The sequence below is a fragment of the Miscanthus floridulus genome, chromosome 16 (genome assembly GCF_019320115.1).
Source record: "Miscanthus floridulus cultivar M001 chromosome 16, ASM1932011v1, whole genome shotgun sequence".
Lineage (NCBI taxonomy): Eukaryota > Viridiplantae > Streptophyta > Magnoliopsida > Poales > Poaceae > Miscanthus > Miscanthus floridulus.
Window position 1 is genome coordinate 6,313,090 of NC_089595.1, and position 6,409 is coordinate 6,319,498.

Here is a 6,409-nt window from a genome sequence, read left to right on the forward strand (position 1 = left end):
ACAAATCAACTTTTTGCAGCGTGACATCTTTACCTAGGTTTGGGTTCGTGACACCGAGATACACTTACCTTTGTATTTGTGATAGCATCCACTCCCTCATGCACATTGTGTTAGGACTTAAGAAAATATATATTGGAATTGTATAAACCAAAATTGGCAAAAAAATTAGGACTAAAAAACTTGTAAATTAAAAATGAAGGAATATAAATTGAAAGAAAATGCAAAAAATGTGTTGCATCCCTGAATCGAACCAAAGCCTATAAGTTCTAGAGCAGCGGACAAACCATTGAGCTATCACCTAATTTCGGTAAGTTTGAAGGAATTTATTCCTTTGAGTGATTATATGTCCCTGCTTTGCGCGTAGGCCCTTCAACTCTCCAGCCACGCTGGTCGTGTGGTTCCCATGAAGAGCCGCCATTTTACCCGGTCCTTGGACTGGTCGTGGCCCTTCAGTTCCCCATGAAGAGACGCCATGTTTACCTAGGACTCCATCGGTTGCTCGCGCTGGTTCCCAACGTAGGCGCGCTCCATCTTCCGAGGGGTGCGAGTTATTGCACCGTCAGTTCCACCCACCATCACGCCTATATAAGCGCGGCCCCCATGCACAGTCAGCCACCATTGCACCACCGCGCGTCAAGAAAGCGAAGCACCCTTCCCACGCACACCTCGCACCGGCCCTCGACCCACCGCCACAATGCCTCATCGCTTGAAGACAACATGGGCGATGCTGAACCTGTTGTCCTCACGTCGCCCCCTGATGCCTCCACCAACGCCATCGTCCGAGTCGGACCTCGAGGTGAACCTGGAGGACAATCCGGACCATGAGACCACATCGGAGAAGGAACCAAAACCTTTTCCAGTGGAGGAGGTCATCTTCAACTCGTTGGAGATGGCTCAGAAGGAGGAGGACCGGTGCCTCCGTGCCATCACGCAGAAGGAGACCGACGACTGCATCCTAAAGCGCATCGTTGAGATCTCCAAGGAGGAGGAGCGTCACCACTAGAAGGAGGAGGAGCACTGCTGCTAGGAGGAGGAGGAGCGCCATTGCTAGGAGGAGGAGACCGAGCGGTGTCTCATGATGGATGTGGAACGACGCCGGCGCAGGGCTGAGCGGAAGAAGCGCGAAGAGGAGCATCTGCAGCAGGGTTGAAAAACCATGATTAATCTATGTCTTAGGTCGATGTAATAATTTACTGGTGCTGAAAAAACCATGTCATCGAATACTTTGTTTGATCATCATCACCTTGGGTTGATACTTGCATTGCATGACCTTGTTTATTTGCTTACATATTGGATGATATGCTACGTATCGGAGATCGAGGGGCCAATAGGACTGTTGCTCTTCTAGATAATACCGTGTTGCAGCATGTCTCTCACTTGATGCTCAATCTCTCAATCTTAGTTTTCAATATTGGAGCATAGTGATATAGCCTTATGAAGACTGGGTTGGCATGTCCACCATCTACCCCTTTGAATGCATGTACACGTATGCCTATATGTCAACGTGGTTACACATACATCTCCTCATCTCCTCGTCTCCTCCGCTTGTTCTTTGGTAGTTCCTAAGGCACCAGCAGCGGGGAATTCAGACTAATCTATCATGTCCACCATCTACCCCTTTGAATGCATGTGCACGTATGACTATGAATGCATGTACACATACATCTCCCCATCTCCTCGTCTCCTCCACTTGTTCTTTGGCAGTTCCCAAGGCACCGAGCGCGCTATGATGTTGCTTTGGATTTGTGGAAGTGGGTGAGATTTCATCATGTCATGCATGTGTTAGCTCCTGGGTAACCTGCAAATGTGTGTGTTGGTGCAGGTTTTTGTCATGTCTACATTAGCTCCTGCATTACAAACCCTTGGTCGTTGAGTTAAATTATGAAAGATTGACGATGGCGGAGGTGAGGAGTAGCATGTGTGACGCTCCATCCTTCATAGAGGCTGTGAGACGCTGGGCCGGGTGATCTTTTTTTTAACGCCTGTTGCCAACTAAAATTTACCCAAAAAATGGGGCTTCGGATCACAAATTCTCATACATAGCATGCCTATGCTAGAGGGGCCATCCACGAGAGCAACATGGGCCCTACAAGCAGCGTAGCACATGGACACAATTTTTTTATCTATGACACAGAGTCCTCCTGTTCTAGTTTGGTTGAAACCCTTGCATCATCGACGCCGCCTCCTCTCATGATGTTTGGTGCCGAGCATCACCGTCGATCCAGTGCCCGTCCGACTCCTCCTGTTCGACTACTCCACCGCCCATCCACCGCGGTTGGTGCATCTCATCATTACAAAATAATGTCAGGTGATGATAGGAGTTGGATGCGCTTGCCTTGTTCTTCAATTGAGTGGCAAGAGAATCTCCAAAATTTTCTGGACATCACATTTGGTGGTACATCAAGAGGTGGAACTACTGCATGTCCATGTCCTAGATGTGTATGCATGGCATACAGACCACGGCTTCTGGTTCAGCTTCATTTGCTTCATAGAGGGTTTGATGAAAGCTTTATCAGGGAAGGGGAAGGTTCAGATGTGCGCCTGCGTACTCTCCCGCCTCCTTCACGAACTCCTAGAACCATCCCCATGTCCTTTGGCATCTCTCGATCAATCTTAGCTGCGGCATCCTTGGCACATCTTCTGCTAGCGCTGGATCGATGAGGTTAAGGACCGGCAAAATGCCCTTTGCCACCTCCTAGCACCGACTTTTCCAAGTGTCACAGTCCTTGGTGATCTCTTGGCATTGCGCCTTCTAGCTATCATGGTCTTTCATCATGGCCTCTAGATGCTTCTTTGCATTGATTTTTATAACTGCAAATCGCACGCGCCGCAGACGGTTGTTTTCACGTTTGCAGTATTACTCAGCCTCGAGATCTATGCCAATATATGCGCCTCTTCATTGCCAGTGTGGGAGGGCCCACGCTGACGCACCTACTGATAGGTGCCACGCAACTGTTTGCTTGACAAGACAAAAAGGCAGTATGACGTGCTATACCCATCTACTTTTTTGACCAGACGTGTCAGACCGGACTTGTCAGAACAAATAAATAAATAAATACATAAAATAATAGTAATAGTGGCATATGGTTTTTTGCCACACTTTTTGTGCTTGGGGACTGTCCCGACCACCCTCGTGCTCGGGGACTATCGCGACTATCCTTGTGCTCGGGGACTGTCCCGACCACCATCGTGCTCAGGGACTATTCCGACCACTCTCGTGCTCGGGACTGTCTCGACCGCCCTCGTGCTCGGGGACTGTCCCGACTACCTTTATGCTCGGGGACTGTCCTGACTACGGTTATTCTCGAGGATTCATTGTTTTCCCCATGCTGCACTTGGGGACTGCCCCGACCACTCTCCAACCATTGCTCGAGGACCGCTCTCCTCGGCTACATGTGATTTGTAATCACATACAGTTGAGAGGCATTTATTTTTTCTCACTTAGACCTTGCTACAAGGCTGATACCTCGCCTTCCAGCAAGCTCGGGGACTAGATCGGTACGATGCACCTGTCGGTGCAGCTCGTATCACTTGTACGACGATTGGATTCTCAACTTAACTAGGAATTCTTTTTAGACCCTGGCACCACGTGCCTACGTCACCTACTACTAGGCTTGGGGACTAAGTGGGCACACTTCACCTTGCAGTGAATGTGCTTATTTTATCGACCCCTATGCTCTGACTGTTGGCCATAACTACTCCTGTACAAGGGTCACTTATATTTCTTTTCAGAAATACAAGTGGGCACACTTGATTAGGAAAGAAATCTTTTTCTTTTTTCTTTAGAGCACCATGCATTCTTCGGACAACCAGAATCTTCGGCTATAATCGTGGTCTACTGCTCTCTGTGCTAACTAGAATACTGGCACATTTGCTTGGTCAATGTTTCAACCAGTTGGAGATAACATGAAGATAGACCGCATTAGCCGAAGAAGATCAAACGGCGTGTCGCAACATAATACATGGTGCTTGGGGACTAGCTGTGGGGGTATTAACCCCTATACCCTTATGGCTAGGTTTGGGCCAGCCCAGACCAGGGGGTCCAGCCCACCAAAAGACGACGCGCGGCCCAGCCGATCTGCTCGGAGTCCCACGTAAGGAATCAAGGCAGACTTGGAGATCAAGCAAGATCCTGGTCGGTTAGAATAGGAATCCTTATCCGGCCACCTATGGCAATTGTAACTAGTTGGGATTAGTTTCTAGATCTGTAACCCTGCCCCCTAGACTATATAAGGTGGGCAGGGAACCCCTCTCAAAAATCATCTCCTTTACATACAGCAATACAATCAGACGCAGGACGTAGGTATTACGCCCTCACGACGGCCGAACCTGGATAAAACCTCATGTCTGTCTTGCATCACCATCTCATTCGTAGCTTGTGCACCTGTCTACCGATAATCTACTACCTTGGGCATACCCCTAGGTAGACTGCTGACCATATTTCATCGACACCACTCATGACTTAGAGCTGGCTGTTGTGGTCCACGCTCTAAAGATTTGGAGGCACTATCTGTTGGGTAACAAAGTGCATATCTTTACAGATCACAAGAGCCTCAAGTATGTTTTCACTCAGTCTGAGCTGAATATGAGGCAAAGGAGATGGTTAGAATTGATAAAGGATTATAACTTGGAAGTCCATTTCACCTAGGAAATGCCAATGTTGTAACTGATGCTTTGAGCTGAAAGTCACATCAGGTTGAGGAAACACCTTTGTCTCTCAACCATGTAGAGGTGTTGGCTCACTTTGCATTGACCTCAGAATTGCTGGAGCAGATTATTCTAGAGCAAAGGCAAGATCCTGAAGAAATTCCTCACATCAGGAAATTGATTGCCGAAGGGCGTGGCCCTCACTTTAGTGTTGATGAGCATGGAGTAGTGAGATACAAGGATAGACTGGTGGTTCCATCCAATGAGGAGCTGAGAAGGAAGGTTTTGAGTGAAGCCCATCATTCGAAGCTATCTATTCATCCTGGCAGCAACAAGATGTACCATGATTTGCGCCACTTGTACTGGTGGTCCAACATGAAGCAGGATATCACCCAGCACGTTGCGAAGTGCGACACTTGTGGGAGAGTTAAAGCAGATCATATGCGTACTCTGGGATATTTGCAGCCCTTGCCCATTCCTGTGTGGAAATGGGAAGATATTTCCATGGATTTCATTGTGGGTTTACCCCACACGACCAAGGGCTATAACTCTATCTAGGTCATTGTGGACCGTCTCACTAAGTCTGCTCACTTTATCCTAGTGAAGGTTTCATATACAACCAAGAAGTATGTTGAGATATACTTTGATCAGATTATGACCCTACACAGAGTTCCCCTTACTATCATCTCTGATAGGGGATTAGTTTTTGTCTCTCGCTTCTGGGAGCAACTCCAGGAGTGTCTTGGAACTAGTCTCCTCCACAGTTCAACCTGTCACCTCTAGACTAATGGCCAAACCAAAAGGGTGAACCAGGTGCTCGAGGATATGTTAAGAGCATGTGCCATTTCTTTTCCTGAGAAGTGGGATGAATGCCTAAAGTTAGCTGAATTTTCTTACAATAATAGCTACCAAGAGAGCATCCGCATGGCACCATTTGAAGCTCTATATGGAAGAAAGTGTAGGACACCACTTAACTGGGTTGAAGTGGGAGACCGTGGATATTTTGGGCTAGAATTCATCAAACATGCTCGAGAGCAAGTGAGCATTATTCAGAGTCACTTGAAGGTAGCTCAGAGCCAACAAAAAGCTTATACAGACAAGCGAAGAAGGCCCTTGGAGTTTGAAGTTGGGGATTATGTGTACCTCAAGGTGTCTCCTATGAGAGGGGTGCATCGGTTTGGTATCCATGACAAGCTAGCCCCTCGATATGTGGGTCCTTACCAGGTGTTGGCATAGTGTGGCCCAGTTGCTTATCATCTCCAACTCCCCGATATTTTATCTGTGGTACACAATGTGTTTCATGTGTCGCAATTGAAGAAATGTTTGCGGGCTCCTAAAGAAGCTATGGAAATTGAAGGGCTTACTCTCCAGCCCAATTTGACTTATATTGAGCACCCTGTCAAAAATCCTGGACGAGAAAGAAAGAGTGACAAGGAACAGTGTGGTAAAGTTCTACAAGGTGCAGTGGCAAGACCATTCAGAGGATGAAGCCAGATGGGAACAAGAGAGCTACATATTGAAGCATTACCCCCACCTTCTCTTGGGTTCTGATAGTTAGTTGTTGCATTAAAATGTATTTCCTATCTCCTTCTCACACTAGGCACATGAAATCTCAGGTCAAGATTTTGTTTTAGGGGGGTAGATTTGTAACACCCTCGGTGTTACACTATACAGTTTTTGCTAAAACATTGCATGAGCATTATACTTGTGTGTACATGTATGTAATATAGGGTATAAAGAAATATACGGAACTTGAAACGTT